The following is a 23885-nucleotide window of genomic DNA, read 5'->3' on the forward strand; positions in this document are numbered from 1 at the left end:
GTAAATCCTTTTAGCCTGTGGTGGAGGGCAGTGCGGCCTCTCTAATTCACCGGTTCGTAATAAGTAGCCCCTCTTATATCTCAAACCCATTGGTGTGGCATTGGGATCAAACGTGGTCCTAAAAGGAATTTAGAAATATGCCAACTTTGGCCCAGGATGAGAGAGGTGTCGTGGAACGGCCGCAGGAAATCCCTGTCCCAAAGAAAACGTCCAAATAGCCCTCGAAAAAAGAGAAGCCACAGAGAATTCCATCAACCACGAATTTCTATTCCATCCTAAACCACCAATTGTGCAAATAAACCACCAAAAAACCCACCCCTTTATAAAAGGAAAGCATGCAGGAAAAATAAGTCACCAGCACCATTCGCAGGGTGGAAGAATTAGGAGCATAAAATTCAGACAACAGCCAAGACTGGGAGCTAGATACAGCATCCAAAAACTTGCGTGACGAAAAAATAGAAAGTTTGGAGATTGGATTGCAACATATAATCCGACCATGATTTCCCGCTAGTGTAATCCAACACCATGATCAAAATGCCACGAGAATAACACTCGTCATAGAATAAGATAGCCTCCGAGTGAAAAAAATGTCATTTCTCATAAACGGTGAAATACATGAGCACAAATACCTATAGTTTCTCAAATGGTAAGCTATAGAGAACTACCTATAGCTATTATAATTTTGTGAATGATTCAATGAAAAAATTAACCAGCAAAAATAAATGAACATTATGAATGTATATGTCAAAGGGAAACTAATCTTCACCCATTGTTATAGTCCTATTTTGAAAATAAAAAATACGACCTTATATTAATATTGAAGATTAGTAAATTTGTTATAAAATTATAATAAATTGAATTTAAAATTTGATTTTATAATTAACTTTTATTCTTTTAAATTATTCTTATATATATATATATATATATATATAATTCTAAAATTGATTTTATGCACAATTTTATGTTATTTTATTTTATTAAATAAAACTAAATAAAAACTTATATGAATAAAAATAAAATAATTTTAAAAATTAGTTATAATTTAAAAATGATTTAATTTAGCTTATCGGTTGTAGTTTAATTAGCTATTACTTTGTTATGAAGTAATATGTAAAAACATGAAATTCAAAATTCAAATCCCATAGATTACATAAAAAAAAAATGGTTTTAATTTAATTATTATAAATTTTTGCATTTTTCATCCCAATTGAATAATATATTTATTTTTCAATTAAAATTTGATTTTTTTTGATTAATTTTTTTTTATTAAATACATAAATAAATTCAAATTCATTACAACTCTGGAACTCAAACTTCCAATCAAATTTAATTAAAATATATATTTTAATTTGAAGAATGGATACGTAATCAAAACTATTTATTTTGTTCCCGTGGAAAGCCATATTCTCTTAATTTGAAAATATATTATTAATCAAAGATATAATTAAGGAAACGTTAAAGTCAAAATCAACTGAATTTCCTTTTAAGAATAAACATTTACACCGTCCCAGGTTAACAAGAACAGTATTACATCTAACAAAGCTTTGCTAAATAAATTGAGAATGCAAGATCCATTTCTGTTTAGGGAAGCCAAGTTGTATATCCGAGGATTACACAAGTGGCCTCTATATCAAATATCACAATTTTAAGAAAGTGAGAACTTAAAATATGCAGCCTTATGTTTGCAATTTCTAAGTGCGTATCATATGAGAGTTTATATGGGTTTGTGTATATTATTCTCGATAGATGGGTATTACCAGGCCTCAAATGCTTGCGGCCATTTCTTATGAGATTCGTTAGCCCAGCCCGACCATAGAACATGGCTACTGAAATATTGACGCTACTTTACTGTGCCTATCCAGTGAAAGTAGGGCCTGGGAGTGGAGGATTCGCTGCAGTCCTTTCGCGGGACTAAGCAGTAATTGCAGCTCATCTCATTATTTAATCTAACCTCACAAAAGCAATAAAATATATTTTACATGTTGAATCCGTGTGCTTGGAGAATTGGGCAACCAAATATAGGTAATCAGTAACATAATTGCAAATAGCAAATTTGCGGCATCATTCCGCCGATATAACTATGTGGATTTGCTGGGTTGAAATCAAGATGAATCGGTTAGTTAATTCAGGTGTTTTTTTTTTTTCCAGCGGCATGATTAAAGGGTTCGCGGGACCCGGACGCAGTCAAGAGAGGCGCGCAGTGCATAAAAAACAAAGCCTTCAGATGCCATTTCTATTACCAAACGCCATAACAGTTTTTTTCTTCTTTTCAAAGTGAAAGTTGTTATAATATTCTTTCTTATCCAACTTAGCTTAACCTTCTCAGTTCAATCAATCTTTTTCAACGAATTTTTAACTATTATTACTTCAGTGACGCAGTATGAAAATGACATGTCAATATAACAAATAACTGCTAATAGAGACGAAATCAGTTAACATTGGAGAGAGAAAGGGGACAGGGCCTCGCTTCTTTATGAAGTCCTTACTATCAATATTCACAATCCCTGATTTCGTGGCTAGTTTGTCTGGTTCCTTACAAAAAATCATCTACTCCAATGGTCCATGTCGGCTTCCGTTTTAAAGCGTGAGAGGGACACCCTGCAGCTTTATTTCCACTCATCTCTCATCTCTGAAACTCATTCTAAAATCTATTCCATCAACCGGTACGCAGGCATAGAATTAGATTAATTCTATCAAATCATAAAGTATTAGATTGAACTTGTGTAATTATAAAAATATCTATTTATGAAAATGATGAATATATTTTTCTGTGAAGAGTTGCTATACAATCTTAGTTGTATACGTATAAATATTTAATATTTAACTTTTTCAATAAAAAAAAGAGTTAAAATTAATTTAGTAGTTTTCTTATTTAGAAATTATGCTATAGAAAAAATTAGATAAAATTATTGTGAGTTATATTGGTAAATATTAAATTTATAATGTTTGATAAAAAAATTAACATGTAAGAATGCATAAAATTAGGTTAATTTTATCAAATCATAATGTATTAGATTGAATTTTTGTAATGATGAAAATATCTCTTTATGAAAATGATGAATATATTTGTGTGTGAAGAGTTGCTATGCCATCTAATATACATAAATAATGAATATGTTATTGTGTGGAAAGTTGCTTTACAATTTAATATAAGGATAGTTGTATATGTATAACTATTTAATATTTAACATTTATATGTTAGCTCAATTAAAAAAAATAAAAGGTTAAAATTAGTTTAATACTTTTCACTCATTTTGTATAAAATTATTGAGAGTTTTATTGGTCAATATTAAATTAATAATGTTTGATAAACAAATCATCCTATAGCCATTTTTTGGCAAATCATCATAATGCTTGAGATGTGAAGTGGATAAATAAATTGCTTGTTCAAGTAGAGGAACTTCCAAGTTTTGGTGGGTACTATAAGACTTCTACACATTTACAATTATACTTCTACATAAGTGCTTAAGAAAACATATATAATGGTGGGAAATAATCCCTGTAAGTATACTTTTTACATTTTATTCTTATTCATTTTTTATGCAAAGACTTTCCTAAATTATGGTAGGAAGTAATTGGTGGTAGATATGTTATTTACATGACTATAACTTATCTTTTAATATTTTTTTTTGAATAGTTTTCCTCCAAAGCTTAAGAGTCAAAATTAAAGGTAGATATGTTATTTACTTGAGTATAACATATCTTTTAGTATTTTTTTTTAATCGTTTTCGCCGAAGCTTAAGAGTAAAAAATGGCTACACAATTTTAAAAATCATGCACCAATATTGCAACCATATCCATAAATTATGGCATAAAATATGTAAGAGTATAAGACTTTAAAGAAAATGTTTGAATTTACTTTTTTAATAATATTGAAAAATAAATATATATTTTTCAAAGTCAAACTTTATAATTTGCATTGGTCAAGGCTAAACTAATAGTGATCAATAGATAATTCAAATGTCATCGCTTGGGAGATACTAATAATGATTCCGTAACCCTATTTAAATTTAATTAATAAGAACATAAAAACTTAATACTTCAAATAAAATTACAATATAATAAGTTTCTTAACCATGGATATCCACCTCCACTTTACCATGGATATGATTAACTTGTAGATAGGTTTTGTTACAATACCATGGGCCAATACCATATGATATTAGTACCACATCGACCAAAAACCATAACTCATTTCACAACGAAAATTAAAGTGTAAAATATTTTAGATACTACATATAGCATTCATAACATACAATGAAAATTCTTCATCATATGTATGGAGGGGGGCAGTGAGAGAGTGAGTGACATGGAGTAGGGAAATAGAGGGGAGAGAGAAGGAGAGAGAGAGAGAGCGATGGGAGGAAAGAGAGAGAGGGGGGTGTAAGAGAGGCGGAGAGAGATGAATGAAGAGAAAGAGGTGGGGAGGGAGAGGAGAGAGGGAAGGAGAGAGAGATGGAGTTGGATGAGAAGTGACATATAGGCATAAAGGCAGAGAGAGATGAAGTGACAAGGGAGAGATGGAGAGAGGGGGAGAGAGAAGAAGAGGGAATACAGACAAGGGGGGAGAGAGAGGGGGACATAAATACGGAAGGGGGAGAGAGAAAGAGAGGGGGAGGGAGATAGTGACAAATTTGGATGGTAGAGAAAGAGAGGTGATGAGGGAGGGTTGGGTGACAATGGGTGAGGGAGAGAAAGTGAGAGAGAGGACTTGAGAGAGAGAAGGAGAGAAGGAGAAAGTAGAACAAGAGAGAAGAGGGAGAGAGAGGAGAGTGAGCGAGAGATGGATCCAACCTAGATATGGTATTTGTGTATATAAAGACCATCCTAGATTCATATTAACATAGGATCTATCACGTGCCATAATGGATCAAATCTCTTTTCACTTGAAAAGATATTTTTATTTCAAGAGATTTGATCCCTCTCAATATTAAATCAGAAATTAAAACAGATCTAGACTAATTTATATTCAATACAAAAAAAAATATTATATAGAAATAATAATAATAATAATAATAATTAATTTTATTAATTATATTAATCATATTAATTAATTTATATTAATTATATTACTTATTATATTAAAATCTTGAAAAATCTTATAAATTGTATTAATTAATTTATATTAAATTATATTAATTATATTAATTAATTTATATTAAATTATATTAATTATACTAAGATAAATTAATATAATTTATATTAAAAGATATTTTTATTTCAAGAGATTTGATCCCTCTCAATATTAAATCAACAGATCTAGACTAATTTATATTCAATCCAAAAAAAACATTTATATAGAAATGAATTAAATTAATAATAATAATAATAATTAATTTTATTAATTATATTAATCATATTAATTATATTAATTATTATATTAAAATCTTGAAAAATCTTATAAATTGTATTAATTAATTTATATTAAATTATATTAATTATATTAAAATAAATTAATATAATTTATATTAATTATATAAATCATATTAATTAATATTAATTATATTATTTATTATATTAAAAATCTTATAAATTATATTAATTAATTTATATCAAATTATATTAATGAAATTAATTAATTTATATTAAAATGATTATATAAATTAATTAAATTTTTTTATATAATCAGATATATTATTTACATATGTTAATTATAATAATATAATTAATATAAGTAAGTTAGTTATATTAATTAATATAAATAAATTATATTATAGATTTTAATAATTGTTTATAATTTAATAATTAATTAATATATTTTAACTAATAATTAATATAATTTAGTCATATTAATTAATACAATTCAATTATAGTAAAGGTTTTAATATTTAATAATTTTAATAATTAATATATTTCAATAAAAAATATTAAAAAATTGTAAATAATAATAAAATCCTGTTTCAATGAATAAGAAAATAATAAATAAAATAATAATTAAAAATCATATGTCGGCCTCTATTTGTGAATTTAGGGTTCTTGTATTTATTTTCAGGTCGCAATTCTATTCTCTCTCAATAATCTCTCATTCTTATTCTTTCTTATTTGTCCTGATGATGGACCCCCTTTGGGGTTTGAAACGTTGGCAGAATGAAGTGAAGACTGTGGTTAATCCGGATCAGGAATCAAAAAACTCCACAGAAGCCTAAAATCTAACAATAATAATAATAATAACTTCTTAAAAATTATATTGATATATATTACGTAATTTTAGTATGTATATAAAATAGATGGAAAAAAACTTGTTTTAATCTAAATACTTACATATTAATATTTTTTATTTCCATACTTTATGATTTTTATATTCAATAAATTTAAATTTAAAATAAGTATATATTTAGCATTGTATTTGGAAGTCTATTTTTTAAATTTATATATTAATTATAAAAATATTTATTATATTTATGATAATTAATTAATTAATGAAACTGTGTTGGGTCCAACAGAAACCCCATTGTAAACAAATGAAATGCTAGTTGAAGTGGGGCATAATTACATATATAAGTAATGATGGACACACATGTCATTCATGATTGGATCATTCACGAAAGGTACATATATCCTTACCGCTTCCACTAGTGCTCGTGCTCTTGTCTCTGCTATAGGTGCTGCTTTAACCAAATCAACTACTTTACTCTGCAATGGTGCTGCTTTAACAGGATCAAGTATCAACTACTCACTCTGTCTGTAGCTCATTGGGATACATATTTCCCGTCGATCTTTTCGGTGCATTATATATCTATATATATTGCGATTAATATTTATTGAAATTAAATATGATTTATTAAATTTAAAATTTAAAAAATTTAACAAAATATTTAATTTTTTTATGATTATAATTTTATATTTTAAAAGTATTATATATATATGTTTGTTATTTGGAAATTTCATTTCTAATAGAAGTTCTTAATTTTATGTTAATTTGTTTGTTTTTTTTTTTTTTTAAATGATTGGTGGAATCAGCAATGTATTATTTTTCGTACTTGCTTAATATAGGGTTAATCTTCTCATGGTTACCGTTATAATATTTAAGAGCAATTGGGTCACCTCAAGCACGACTCACGGGTAAGTCGAAATTTGAACATATAACCTGCAAAATAACACAAATGCCAATGCATTCACTACCTAACAAGCCACACCCCTGGGGACTCATTATTTAATAAAAATTATAGAAACATATAACTTTATTCTATTTAAATTCTAATAAAGATTATTTTTTCAAATAAATGGTATATCATTTTTTTTAAATATATTATATAATTATAATAAATTTATTTAAATTTTGCACTTATTGAAAGGTTAAATTAATATAATAAAAAATATGACTTAAAATTAAATAAAAAACTCAAGATTGAAAAAAAAAGGATAAAGTAATTTCATAAAAATTTATTTATCTTACCTTAAGTAAATTAAGGTAGGTTACTTATTTAATTCTCTACTCTGCTCACATTTTTTGGCCTTGAATTTTTTGGTTTTAATCGACTCTAGTGTACTATATTTTCTTATTATTGGCATTCTGGCTTTTAATGTGCTGGTAACTCCTTGAAGTCTTATTCTACCCTAGGATTTCCTTTTGCTCCTTAAATCTAACATTATTTGCTAGTTTATTCTAATCAGGTCTCTCTTCACTCCTTGTCTCAGCCTCCCTCTCGACATCGCCTGTCTCTGCATCCCTTCCATGTGATTATTGGGTCTTGATCTGTAATGGGCGCTGCCCTTTCCCGTGTTCCATCTCTCAGCAAGCCATGCACAGCCATTGAGGGGGAGGTTTTGAGAGGGAGGCTGTTATGGGTCTTAAGGTACAACATGATTGAAGATCGAGGTATAGGAAGTTGTGACAATCTAACATTTAGTTATTTTTATTCACAATGATATTTTCTATTTCAAGTTTCTCTCATTTGATGACTATCAACATTTTTTAGATTTTGAGATCGATAGTTAACTCTTACAATACTCGGAGAAGAAAGAAACAATATCTAAACTCCATTACCCTTGAAAATTGTCCTGAGTAAAATTCTAAAAGAGAAACATACTGAACATAATGATATTATCTCAACTTTAAATGATATCACATGCATAGTGGAAACACCGTTTTTAGATAATTTTGACGCTAGGATTGCTCCCCTGAAGAGCCATATCCATGTGATCTAAAATTTCCTTGTCTTTTTGGGGTCCAACGCCCAAGGTCCAACTCCAGTAACTTTATTAGATTCTTGATACTTTGTTATGTATTACAATAGTACTTTTGTTCAATGTTCAATAATTAATAAGCTTGTTTACCTATAACAACCGGTCTTATTTTGTTTTGGATATACTTTTTCCGCAGTAAGAAGTTAATTTATTTGGCTCCCTTGTGGCAAATTAAACTCACCTATAATAAACTTAGTAAAAACAATAGCTATACAAAAGATGTATATCGGTATTCGGATATTTTAAGATAATAGTGATATAACTCCAAAAACAAAGATGAGTTTACTCTCTTTTAATTTGAAAATAATTAATTATTAATCAAAGTTATATTTAAGGAAAATTTAAAGTCAAATTCAACTAAATCTCATTTTAAGAATAAACATTCACTCCGTCCCAGCTTTAAAAAGTTGACAATCCTCGAGAGCGGAACACCTTAGCAAAAGTGTATCTCCTAACGCGTCACATTGACAGCGTCCTTAGATTTAAAATAGCACGAGCTGAACGAGCGGCGACCCATTGCAACTTCCAAACGTGTAAGTGGTCGCTGCAATCCGCTGGTGTTGGATATGGAGGCCTAACAAAGGAAAATTAATTATTATTGGTAGGAATTTGCTATTTTTGGGAAATTTGGTTTGAATTTCGTTTTTTTTTTTTTTAAATTTAATGGGAAAAGTGTTTAAACAATTTTTTAAAATTTTTTTGGATAATTAAAATTTTGAAGCTTAATAATTATGACCCAAATTTCCCAAAATTTCTATTAAATTTTCACCTAAATATTGTAGGAATTTTTCTTATTTTTCAGGTAAAATTGTAACTTAATTAAACTGTTATTTCTCTTATTTTCCAAGTAAAATTGTGACCTTGTTAGACTACTATTTTTCAAAAAAATCACCCAATGAGTGAGCTGATTTGATTTTGGATTTTGCGGTGGTTTAAGGAATTCAAAAGCTATCTATTATTAATTATGAATTGTAATCTCTCTTTAAAGTTGAACGGGACAAAAGTTTATTGAGATTACAAATTTAAATGGTTAATTCTTTACAATCCAATATTTCATAGTTTTTAATGTGAAAGACATAAGACATATATACATTCGAAAACCCATTCGTTTACCCGTTTTAAACTACATAGATCCAGATTTACCTTAAAAAAAAACAATTTAGGCATATTCCAACCAAAATTTCTTAAAAAGTATAATAGTAAAAAATTAATCCACTCATTGGTACGTACTTTATTACTACATAGTTTGACGTTCTTTCCTTTTTCGTCTGGGTTTTCAATGCCACAGGCGCTTTAGTTAACCTAGTTTCACGTTCTCTATTTTTTTCGTCTGGGTTTCGAATGTCATAGGCCCCTCATTTAACCCCTTGGCTTCACTGATCTGTGCATCTCGCAGAAGGGCGTGGCTGCTTCCACGGGTACAATATGAGACGTAGAACTCTCACGTGGAACGGCAGGGAACGATCCTCTAATGATTATTTCCGATCAAAGAAGCCCACACAATGTTTGATACCGATCACAGAAGTCCAAGCGATCCATGTGTCGGATTCACCACCCTGCCATTTCTTATAAAAGAGACCTGAATATAGCTGCACCACTGCAGATACAAGCGATTGTTATGGCTTCTGCAGTAAGGACGCAACGCATTGTATAGCCGGCTCACCTTTTGTGTGTATGTGTAACAGTAACAGTATTGCATCTAAACAAAACTTCGCCATATGCATTGAAAATGCAAGATTAATTTCTGTTTAGGGAAGCCAAGTTTTACATCCAGGTTTTACACAACTCGCATCTCTATCCAGGTTTTGTGTGTACGTGTAACAGTATCGCATCTAAACAAAACTTCGCCAGAGTGAGAAGTTGTAAGCTCTGGCCAAGGAATATTTTGGAACTAAATTAATCATGTACTTCAAGGATTTTTTTTATATAATTTGATCAGATGTTTTTATAATACAATATAATTTTATCAGATTTTTTATAATATAATTTAATTAAATTGTAGGGTTTTATTCCTTGGATAAGCAAAGTTTCTAGTCCATTTTCTTGAGATTGTCAAAGCCTTCCAAGGAAGGAGGTGTGGTTTTAAGGCATAGTGATTCTGTCAAGGAAATGAAGGAGGTGTGGTTTGAAGACATAGTCTTTTTAGCAAGGAAACACTTTTGGCAAATGGATGTGGTATTTTTCTTGAAAATAACAATATTATTAGGGTGAATTATATCTAGCTTTAGTTGAAATGGCCAATTCACTTAATCAGTTTAAATGGTTATCATTTTTGAATTTATGAAAAAATTGCATTTTCATTTATATTTATATTTTTACTAATTTGTTAGGAATTTCTCGTCTAAATTTCCAATATTTTATTTATAAGTTTTAACATTACAAGAATACAATTAAAATTTTAATAAATTTTCCAATTGGTAGAAAATAATAGCATATAAATATAAAGTGAAATTAAACACAATATTTATTTATTTATTTATTTTTTATATATAAAAATTATCAATTGTTTTTTATGATAATAGTTAAGTTTTTAGAATGTTTTTAAAAATATTTGTAACCATAAAAATTAAGGTAAATTATATTGCATATATTAAAACAATATAGATTAGAATTGTCCTTACAAAAACTTAGAACAAGATATTTACATTCTAAGAAAGGTAGGTTGGTAGAAAAGAAACTCTAAAGAATTTACCAAGAATTTGCATGACATGTTATTCAAGTTATGTAACTGTTAAGATCTAATAGTTTGCAAAATGATTTCTTACCAGATGACTTGTATCCATAGGTTGGGAAATAATGTCATAGATTGTGCTTTTAGATATCCTCATATAGAATCAAATATAATTTTTTACCTTTTAAATTACCATGAACAAGTTCACTATAGACTTTTATCCCTAACCCTAAAATTTTTCTTGCAAGAAAATATATTGAGGAAAATTTGAGTAACCAAAAATACTTTCATTTTGATAAAAATAAATTTAATCTTTTGCCATTGACTTGAACTAACTATTATATATTTTACGAACACAATTGAGGACTTCTACCATAATTTTATGAAAAATCTCTTACTTCCATTAACAAATTCTCTATAAAAGTGTCAAGGGGAAAAGAAAATTAGTATAACTAATCCATGGTATGACAACAAATGTGAAATTGCTTGAAAATTCATAAGGTTGCTTCCAATTGATCCGTAATTTGTCGAGGATATTCCACCGGACATCTCTTCACAACAGATAAATAATATTATATTTAAAATTTGAGATTCTACACTATTACAATTTTATTTAATTTCTAGATCTGTAAAATTAACTATAATTAGCGTATGCATGTAAAATTAAATCAAACAAAAAAGTTGAGAATGACAAAATAAGGTCACACACACATAATACACAAGACATGCTCTCTGGGAAACCCTTTTGGGAGAAAACCCACCTCGAAGGTGAGGCCACTTCACTCCCTTTCTCTGTCTAGAAATATAGTTGCAGATACAAAAAGGTAATGCTTGTGGCCTGTGGGCTGCTACAGTGCACATATCCTTTTGACTTAGTTACCGGAGAATCCAGCTATCTTTTCTCAGCTATGGAACAAAATGTTCTCGAAAGAATGAAATGCCTCTTCCTCCTAGTGACCCAATTATAACACAACCCAGTAGCCTAATAGCGATTAAGTTCGACTACATCAACTCTTAACTAGAGTTACAAAATATACTCTTCTAGAGTCTTTTACATCACAAACACATGGCTATCCCCTTTTCCATGAATAATGGGGCATGACGCTGCATCCTCCCGAACTATAGGTGTGAAAACAGGAAGATTAACTTCTAAGTGACATAAATTTTCCATACAACCTCTTATTAACACGATTCTTGCACCATTGGAAATCTCTTTGTGTATAGAATAGCATGAAAAGGTGCGGAACTTTGGCAGAAAATTTTTACCCCAAAAAAATGTTTGATGCCTCAAAATGCTCCCGGAAGGTTTGAGATCTTGTTTCGCCAAAATTGTTCCCAATGGTAAAAACGGTCTCGTGAGCTTATTCCTCCACTTTTTCCATTCGAAATGCAAGGAGATGGATGCAAAAAAAATATAATGATCCAATTCGGATCACTAATGGGTTATTAAAATTGGATAAGATAAAAAGATATAAAACCATACTTAAAAGGAAAAGAGGCAATACATTATTGGATAGGATTATCCACCTATCAATGATGAATACTAAGACATTCAGGTGCTGAGTTTGGATTTCTAAATCTAAAGAAAATAATAAAACCCCCTAAATGAAAGGAATTTCTACTTCAAAATATTTATGAATATCCTATTATTGTGGACAACCTTCCAAATGTTTATATACATGATGAAGTGTTTTTTATAGAAGGCTTAATGTTTGGGGTTAAGAAACTAGAAAAGGGGAAATCTAAGGAGATCAAAGCTACAATGGTGAAATATTGAAAAATTGGGGGCCTATCCTCATCCTTGGTATATGCAAGCTCTTAAATATAGAAATTAAGTAGGATTTTTCAAATCATAGACTCAAAGTATCATTATTATTATTATTATCAAAACTTGGGATAAAAATGATCCCTCTAATTATAGGACCATTAGGATTAGTCTCGTCTTAGATAATATTTAAAGGATTATTCTGGACAAAAGATAAGCATATGGCTTGAAAGCCATAGAAAATAATTGAAAGATAAGTTTGACTTAGGGAATATCCAAGTATTGGCTAGTGATTCTAGGCTTAAGAAGATACAAATTTGGGATGGAAAAACCAAGAGGAATAAAAATTATGGAGATTCCACAAATGAAAATATGTGACTTAATAAAGGAAACAAGCTAGTCTAACATGGCAAGACTCCTTCACCTAAACTTTATCAAACCAATCGAGTGATGTTCCTACCCCAAAAGGAAAAATTCTAGGTTTATGAAAGGAAATTGAGAATGAAGAATCATTGAATTGAGAAATACATTATATAAGTTGGTGTTGATTCCCCAAAAGTTGGAAAATTCCCCTTAGACAAAATCTTTATAGATGTATTTAAGCCTTGAACTTTCATAGAAAATGTTGATGGTATGTCCAAATAGAATTAATAGAGATGCCAAAGTTGTTACCCCAAAAAAAAAAGGATGTTCTTCTACAAAATTCTAATGCCGACACACTTCATTATCTCATTAATGAAACACAAAATATAATGGGATCCTTCTATAGCCACAATAGAAATTATTGAAGACATGCTTAAGGTACTACAAAGGATCCTTCCATTTTGAAAATTAATTCAAAGTGAATGATGAACTATCTGCTAAGTCATGAGAGAATAAATGTGATGTGAAACCATCAATTTGTTCTTAGAGCTATGGGATACAACATGTAGTGCTACTCCATTTTTCAATCGTATTCCAATCTCAAGGCTCGAAGCTATGTTAGCTCATGTGTCTGCCCAATAACTGAGGTGTCTTTGTCATGGAAATAGGAGGAACATGAAAAGAAAATGGGGATCATTTCTAAACCTATTGATAATGTTTGTCAAGTTCTTGTCCTTGAGCATCACAAATTGTTCATGGGTTTGATGACATCCATGTAATCTACAACAAATTTAAACAAGGTTACCTTTTTCTCATTTGTGAACAATATCCCTTACATGACAAATTAGATTTTTCCTAGTTATAGTAACTTGTCACAATCCCTACACAAATGTGGAACTATTTTTCTCCGAAGAACAAGAATTACTCTCCTCACTCTTGCACACTTACATCTGTAAATTAAAGTTAAAATTCATATAGTTAATATTTTTAAATTAGCCTTACACATTTTATTAATTTATGGTAGTGACATTTGTAAAATTTAAAGGTAATTAAAAATATATATAAAATGTATATCGTTAATATTTTTAAAATATGTGTTACCTTTTTTTATTTTTTTGGTAATGAAAATTGTAAAATTTATAGCCCTTTAAAATATAGGAACTCAAATATGGGGTGTTAGGGATGCATGGAAAGATAGTAGATAACTTGAAGGGGAATTAGGTGCATGTACATGGGAAAAGAGAGGATATAGTAAGAGGATATAAGCCATTTTAGTTTCATCCCAACACTTCATATCTCTCCCTCACTTGATTTCGAGGATATTAAGTGAAGACTCACACATTAAATTAGGAAATCATGGAAGTAATAAGGTTTAAATTTTGGTATATTATATAATAAGATTGTAGAATTGAGCTTAGAAGTTATAATGCCAACATTGTAAATATTGACTATTTAAAGGGATGCCAGTAGTTACAACCAACTTTGAAGGTATGATGAAGAGGGGAGGGGTTGTATTTGCTATTGATAATATAGTATTTCATCTAAATTTTTAATTTCTAAGTGGAAAAATTGAAGGAATTGGTTTGAAAGGCCCATTTTAAGGTTGAGCCCTAGTTTTTTTTATTTAGGATTAAAAAGTTCCAAGGATGATTTTAGGCAAATAAGTGGGAGAGTATATGAATGAAATTTATCATTGGGATACCACTGGTAGAGGGAAATGAATGCATATATTTAGTGGTGGATCGACTCACGAAGTTCACACATTTCTTCTTGAAAATGACATTTTACTCCATCAATAAAGTGTCACAATTTCAAATTTACATAAACACCGCTCAATATCAAGTATGTCAAAGGGAAGAACAATGTAGTAGCAGATGCCATCTTGAGGATGTTGTCCACTTTCTCACTCATGGAGATAATTGATGACTGGAACTTGTTGCTACTTATAGAATATTCCAAAAAATAAATTTGCATGTGAAATTATGGAGGGGTGGATAAATGATGAAAGATACCAAGTCATGGACGACATCATATACTATAAGGACCAAGTATATATTATTCCAGAATCACAACTGATGGAGAAAATTATGTGGGAAAATCATATCTCACCTTTGGTAGGACATTCGAGGTACGTCAAAACTAACAAAAAAAATTAGGGAGAGGTTCACTTGGAAGGGCCTTAATATGGATGTGTTGAGGCTTGGGAAGGAATGAAACATTTGCTATTATAACAAAGATAAACATACTCATTTGACAGGGTTGCTACATACAGTCCCTATCTCTAAGAATATGTGAGATAGTATCTGCATGGACATTATCGTTGGGGTTCCTCTGTTATAGGGGAAGGACTTCATATATATATAAGGGTTGATCAGCTCATGAAGTTTGCAAAATTATTTTGCATACCACCTAATAATTTAGCATGAGTGAAACTTATCCCACTGGCTCATCGTGTTAAGTGTAAGTGCACATCACCAATATGTTCACTTGTCCCTATGGTAGTGATTGTCGTAGTTGCAAAATAGTTAAGTTTTGCTTTTAAATATGGCTACAAAATGAGAGTAGTGACAAATTTTTTTGATCCCTATCGAAAGTTATTGATATTGATTGAAATAATAAGGCCTTTGAAATCCCTTGGCCTCTAGCAAAGGTCTTTTTGTGGTATTCAACAACCCCCCCATTTATTAATATAATAGCTAATATTCTATTAATAAATAGGGACCCTTGATAAAATCCTTACAAAAAACAAATTTAGCATTTAGACACTTTATTTTTAAATTTTTGGAATAAAGCAAGATATCAAGCCAAAACCCTTTGAAAGGTAGCAAATATCCACCTTTTCGCATACGCTAGACCAAGTGTGTCAAGAGCCTTGTTAACAAGAAAAACTCGTGAAAAGTAATCAAAAGGAATCACCATGCTTAACCTAAATATCATTAGGATTTTTCATTTAAAACTAAGGCCTAAGGCATTTCCTATTAAAACAAAAGCTTGTATCGCATATCGTCATTCACAAAAAGCACACTCTCACGAAGCATGTTGAAGCATGCAAAATGTAATTTTGTGATGAGACGGTCAATCTTATCGCATCGCGTCGGAAATACTTAAGAAAGGTCTCAAATATTACAAATTGCGTGATGTTGCAAAATGCGATAAAACACCAAACCCGATTAAAGCCTATGTCATAAAGTAGCACTTAAGTCCGCCACGCAATAAAAAACGCTTTATAAGGTAAAAATTCCATCAAACAAGCTATGATTTAATGAACACGCCGCTTATCCTGCATCTTGCATACCGTAGGAACCTAAGGAACTCTAAGAAAGTGCACAATCAATTATGCGATAATGTGATTTTCGATATTGCACCGCAATCCCAAAATCAACATTCTCGTAAAGGTTGCCACCTTAAAAGTTTTTCTTCCCATTTTATGATGTAGAACATTAATGAGCAATAAAGGTAGCGATAAAGAACCATTAGTGGATATTCAATATGGGTTAATGGCATTTATGTTGAAAAGTGGCTCGAAGTGATATGCTATTTTTTCATCTGTGTTTAATTAAAGTCCTTTCTTGTCACCTTTTCAAGGTCATTTGTATCATTCATCCTCATTTTCATTCTCGCTTGCATCTATCTGATATTTTCCACTTTGCTCCATTTCAGGGAAAATCACAGGAAGAGTCAGTAGAAGCAATGGGAAAGAGGGGAAAGGTAGTTGCATCTGAAAAGCCAGAAATGATCCCGCTTTTCCCTAATACTACATGCAACAGAGACAAAGGAACTTCAACTTGGGAGGCCATGTATGATTTTTTAGAAGAGGAAAAACCAAGGCCATTAGTAGCAAAGGCCATGGTCAATGCTCATGTTTCATCTGACGCCTCCTACTTTGAGACAACGTGCTCATTCCTACACTGCGTAGTTGCAAGACCGAAGATAATCCCATACACGGATATGGTCAAGTGGATAATTAATGTGGTGGACATCTTAGACAGAGAATTCAAGAATCATAGGTAAGAGGTTATGGGATCTTTTTCAGCAGATAGCCTATGGCTAATGTACCATTTACGAGAGCCACGAAAGCTCTACAATAAACAGTTCCTTGAGAAATTTTCTAAGGAAAATGAAGACCCAATAAACGTCACGTGAGACTGGATAGCAAGCGAAGGAAAACTAAAATGGGATAAGACGGGTATGTATTCTACGACATCTATATGTCCCCCTTATAGTTTTGCAGCATCCATGATATGTAGATTGTTCGGTAAACCCGATAGCACCAAATTTTCCCCGGAATGGCTTCCATTAATAGATCAAGCTATGAACGCAAAAATAATGAATTGGGCTCAAATTATTTCTGATAATTTGGCAAAATCTATTATGAAATATACGAGAAAGAGAAGTCCCTCTTTAAGGATTTATCCCCTGTTTTTCTTGAGCGCTTTTGTAATGGACGTAATCTATTTTAGTTCCAAATTTCCCATTATGGGATGGAAGTGGACTGCATATGATTGGCTTCCTATACATGTCTACCTTAAGATTTTGTGGGAGTCTCAGTTTCACACCCATTTTTATAAGATTTTTCAAGGAGTGATGCTACCCATCCATAAAAAAGTCTACAACACAACTGCCCCTAAGTTTTGAAAAGAAGTTGAAGTTGATATCTTGCATGTAGCTAGATGGTTTAGGGAGGTAATATTTACCTATATCAAAGTATTTGGGAGAATTTCTTCACCGCATGTTTTCCTATACTATGTCCCTGACAAGTTAATGGCCAAGGAGATAGCCTACCAAACGGTAGCGGATGGTGGGTTGAGAAAATGATTGAAAGAGAAGAAGAAGGCCATTTGGCCTACATTTCCGTTGCAATGTGGTGCGTTTGCGCTACATGATTTTGGACATGCATGCAAAGAAGAGATCATGAAGTCTCTAAAATTAGCTACAATCCTGGGAAGGCAGTATGACCCAAATGGCACTGCTAAGGACCTGACTACTATGGTGAAAGTAAAACCATTCACCCATGAGGAGGATGCCTTCGATGACCTCTTCCTACAAAAGAAACATTTTCAGAAGTGACGCATATGACATCACTACTTTCTGCCCTAGATAATGTTGAATCTCTCCATGTGTATAAAAAGAGGATATTATTGAAGGTCCCATTGAACCTACTTCAGATTGAACCAATAAGGGAGCCAACTCCCAGTGTAAGCTTGGAGGATAGCTCCAAAGAGAATTCCGAAGAAGAAACCCAAGAAAGATCTACTAATGAGTTAGAGTAATTTGAGCACCAGTCTCAAAATGGGGGAGGCAATAAAAATGAAGTATCCAAAAAGGAAAAAGCTGGAATTGCAGAGGAAACATTCGAGCAAACCACAAAAAATAAACATGCAGAAGTTCACTCTACACCCACTCAATTAGAAAAAACCCCAGTTATTGATTTGGAAAAGGAATGGGAACATTTCAACAAGAAGCTTCAAACAGATGAAAAAACATCTGAGATACAGACTCCTAAGAAAGCACATCACAGGTCAACTCAAGGAACAACAGTAGAGAAAACTGTAGGCACTCACGATGTTGAGCTCATTCCTGCCACCCCCACTTCACAAATTATTTTGAGAATTGATGAAATTCCTCCACTGAATGTATTTTACAGTCCTACCCACAAAGGTGTCGTCAAAAGGCAGAGGAAGAAAAGAAAGTTAGATGTTGTAGCTGCTACAACTCCTAACAGTGAACCAATGGACATTGTATGGAAGGACTCGCCGATGGACCCATATGAAAATATCACAAGATTGTCGTAATTCATAGGAGCTATGCTACAAAAAATATTGACAAAGCAACAGAGGTCCAAATGCTGCTTAAATAAAATTAAAAAAGAATTTTGTTGTTGGAAGAACAATTGGCTCAGGAGAAATCCAATTAACAAGTAGAATTACAAGTAGCCCAGCTCCAGTAAGAATTTGAACAAATGCGAATACAACATCAGGCCAGCCTAGCAGAAAGAGATACACGGATACAAGCTATGATAGATAAGTATAAAGACAATCCACAAATCGACGAGTTCATAAAATAAGCACTCAGTCTTAACTCCCAACTTATGTAGCAGAAGGAAGTTCTTTGCCAGAAAATCTCGCAAATACGTCCATATTGCGATGTAAGTGATAAGCTAACAATCCAAGTTGTCAAATTGAGACTTGAATATGACAAAGTCCATAAAAAAAAATCATGACTTTTTCACCTGGCAAGAGTTGGAAGAAGGGAGAAAGGCTGATCTGCCAAAACTGGAGGAATCACATAAAGACATCTTATTCACAGATTGGGATTCTTGGATGAAGCAATCAGAAAGGGAAACAATAATCACAGTAGCAGTAGAAAAAAATGTTATAGAAGCCATCAATGAAAATCTGCATGGCCCCAACCTAGTTACAGAAAGCATACCAATATTTCTTCCAAATGTCAAACAATTAGAGCAGTAGTGGAGACAAGAAGCAAAGGAAAAAGAGGATGTCATTAGACAAATGAGCAAGTTAAACTAGGAAGCGTACTGGAAGTTCTTGGTAAAACCATACAACCATTGGATGACCTTGAGATGCTTAACAACCTCCACACAAAAAAGGGCGCCAGCACTAACAGATGCTATATTTGCTGGGCAATTGAAATCTCCGATCGACCAACTGACGCATCTCAAGCCTATGACAGATATTTCTGATCTCAATGATCGAATGCAAAGGAGTTAGTCACTTATTTTATTCTATTTTTAGTTTTATTTTTCACATGATCTGAGGCAGGTCGTTTAAACCTCCTAAACTATTTTTGTAATAATCTATTTTAGGACCTATAGTTTAGTATTTAAACCCCTTTCATGCATATAGAGAGGGGTCCAAAAATTTTATCAGAAACATTCATTGAAAAATTGCACTTCTATACTTTTGAGGAGGTTCTAATGGAATGAGCAGAACATGATCTATTTTCTCTGAAATATCTAGCATGCTCTACTGAAATGCACTTTTGTACTCTTAAAATATGTTAGATTGATTGAAATTTGGTCAATATTGCTAAAGCACATGAGCAGGAATCGTCATATATGGTACTTTTATCTTATGATCTTGTTTTATTTATGTATTAGGCAATACTTATTCTTTTAATTGTTTTATGTGTGAAAGTATGAATTATAGTTTAGCATTATTACACTTTTGTATGATGTTGGCTTTGACTTTATTCTGGATACATGAACGACTTATATGTGATATATCTTTCACATTCGTTTTGGCTAACTATTTATCCAAAATGATTACTGTTAAACAATTACATTTCTTATTGCAGTTGAATGATCTATATTACCAATTGTTGTAGGACATTATTGTAGATCGCATATTGTATTGAATTCCTTGGTATATTTATATTTCAACAATTTTTAAACTAGGATATATGCATGTGTGTAGTAGTTTATATTAGAATACACTTAGCTTAATCATTCCTCCATTACGTCATATATCACCCCATCAACACTATCAAAATCTCTTCTAGGAAACTGGTTCCATTATCGCCAGTTGGAGCCACTATACCAACTGGAAAAGGAGCTGCTAACCAAGGTCTGGATTGGGTGGTTTTCCCGCATGTTGTAGCAATGAATTTTGCGGCTTAAACAGGTCCTAAACTCTTAAAGATAGTGTCTTCAAATTTTTAGTTATAGTTACTCCCTTAATTCTTGACCAAAATTGATATGATTATGGTTAGGAAACATGATAACTCAAGAACACCTTTTAACATTGTGAACACTCCACCATTTATTATATGCATGCCAAACTCTTAGCTCAATATTTAAACTAATGCGATAGCCTACTAGGGGTAAGTTTGAATCCATTGAGTTCCTCAACCATAAAATAGAGTTACAGTTTCATTCCTCTATATTTTTCTTGAAAGTATATACATATATATCCCTAATTGCATGATTAGTAAGGGCATCCTTTGATACCATGGTGGTAATCTTAGTAGGTCAACATGCAAGACACATAACCTTTTCACATAAATCCTAATTGTCATGATTCTCACACCGTTTGAAAGGTATATAAGTGTAAATTTTGGCTCCAAGGTCTCGTGAAAAAGTGGAAATGTTTTGGCAACAAAAAATTCTTTTTGATGCCGCAAAAGATATCTAAAAAATTGTAAACCCCAATTCTCCAAATAGTCCCCCCGTTAAAATGACCCTACTGGTATGTCCTTCTATCTTGAGAGTTTGAGAGACTTGGGGGGCTTGCTACTGGTAGAAGTCTTGCTTGAAATTCCCTTTAATTCCAAGACTTCATTAGTGAGTTCCTTTACAGACTTAGTTTCGTGCTATGTGTATTATCCAACCAAATTGGAAAAATGAAGCAAGGGATGAATGGAAGAATGACTAAGAAGTGTGGCCACTCATTCAAAAGTTGCAGAAGATCCTAGTTCAAATAATATTTCCAGAACTTGATGAGGAAGGAAAAATCATATTGGAACCTGAAGCAGTCATAGAACAAGAAATTGACAGCTACAAAATCGATCAATTTCAGAGTATCTCATCAAGTGGAAGAACTTACCCGCTAAAGATTCCACATGGGAGGATGAGAATTTTATACAGAAGCATCCAGAACTACTCAAGCATTGAGGACAACACTTTTTGAAGGGGAGGGGCATGTTAGGTCCCTATACTACTAGCGTAACCCCTTATTGTTATTAGTGCAACCCAATTATTATATTTTTGTGCCCATGTAGTCCCCATACTGTTATTATTGTGTCTCATAGAAGCCCACTATTTTGGATTTAAGAGATCTGTGGCTTGTGTCTTTTGAATCATTGATCGGAGAATCCACAGTTTTAACATCTTTATACCAACGTTTCAAATCCCAAGTGGGATCCATCATCAGGGTTGAAGAATGATCAACCCTGATGATGGATCCCACTTGGGATTTGAAACGTTGGTATAAAGATGTTAAAACTGTGGATTCTCCGATCAATGATTCAAAAGCCCACTATTGTTATTGTTGTGCCCTTACATTATTATTGTTATGTTGATTGTGATTACATTATGACCCCTTAGACTCCGATATATAGTGAGGAGGTCTTGTCATTTTTATCATCCAAGAATTGTTCATTTATGTAATGTAAAGGGGGTTTCCCTCTCGAAGAGGCTAATTTCTAAGGCACTAATCTATTTTTCTATCTTTTTGTGAGTTGGTTTCATAGCAGACATATTTGAAAAGTAGTATAATGGTCCAATCTATATCATTAACACCTTATGGGTATATTTAAAACATATATACCTAATTTCAAAGATAGATTTGTGAACATAAGAGAAATTATGTCATTGGTAGTTGAAATGCTTAAAATATAGACATTATTATTGACAATATAATCAAGATATAAAATGAATATAAAAACAACGCGAATCAAATATGTGTTTGAATATTTTCAATGCATCTACACCTCAAATTAAGATAGGGTAGGTAGATGGTTATGGTTCCCATCAAAATATACCAAATTATTTTTATTTACAAATATCTTCAAGGGCCATCTTTTTTTTTTTTTTCTAGTTAAGACTAACCTAAGTACCGACGGGGATTTGAACCGGTGACCTATCGCAAGGAGTGCCTTAACAACGCACCCATTCACCGTCAATCCAAAGCCCTGTGAGCCTTCAAGGGCCATCTTAGAAATAAGAAAATGATCCAATTTTTTCAAAACACCAATCTTGACACTTTTGGAATTTCACCAAGTTGAATTCATCTTAATTTATTCAAAATCCATCAATAATAAGTCTTCAGATACATGAGTGATTTTTTTTTCTAGTAAATCTAATCTAAAAACCTCACCCTAGAATATGCTTGAATTCAAAGTAAGATTTAATTCAAATCCTATGATCACACTATCCCAACTGATGATTAATTAATATTTTAAATTATTCTAGAACTGGAACCCATTTTTATATGGAACCTACTAGTTCAAAATTTTGAATAACTCAAACCCTGAGGGATAGCTTAATTGGTCTAGTTCCTATCGCTAAAGAAAATCACAAATGGGAGATCACGAGGTTAATCCTCCTTGTTTCCCTCAAGGTTAGGCTCTACTAATAAGCAGGGAAGATGTGATCCCTTCGGGTGTCTTTGCCTACATATTTCCTTCAAAAAAATAAAAATAAAATAATAGCACATCTACATCCTTGGCCCTTCCCTCAACCATAATATTAGAAATGAGACAAATAAAATTAGTAGCCTCAAATCTCTCATTCTAACCAGTTAGCAGACCATTAGATAATCCTTGTGCATCCATACCACAATTTTTTTCTCCTTCAAGATAGAGGGAAGAAAATCAATTGCTTTAGTCTCCTCATACATTGTCTCTTGGACTATAATCACATCCAACCTATACATAGAAAGAAACATTATGAGGGATAAATTTAGTAAGAAAACCACATAACCTAGTAATATTAAAGTACAAAGAAATCATGATGTAGCAATCTTCCTAGGGTTATATATTCTAGGTATCCCTTGTATGGTCAATTACCTTCCTATATTTAACTCCTTTGAAGGCTTCAATTTTGTTTTGAAGATATATGATTTTCTCCCCACTAGATCCATTAGATCCATTTTATAGTGCATTAATCCTAAAGAACCCTTAATCCTTCCTCCTTCATTTTCTAAGATATATTTCCTACGAGAAACATGACATGTGAGATAAATTTTTTTATTATATAAGCATGCACAACTTGCTCAAGATTATTGAGTGGCCTCCCTTAATGCAACTCAAGAGATGCATTTTAAACCACATTAAAAAATCAATAATTCTCCAACTTCCATTAATGAAAGACCCCTAGGTAAAAAAACTATTTTAAGCTTCCCCTCCCAAATCTCTCCTTTATTTCATAGGGAATCTTAATTT

The sequence above is a fragment of the Pinus tabuliformis genome, chromosome 4_1 (genome assembly GCF_031772625.1).
Source record: "Pinus tabuliformis cultivar Carrire ecotype Pingquan chromosome 4_1, CPIR1, whole genome shotgun sequence".
NCBI lineage: Eukaryota > Viridiplantae > Streptophyta > Pinopsida > Pinales > Pinaceae > Pinus > Pinus tabuliformis.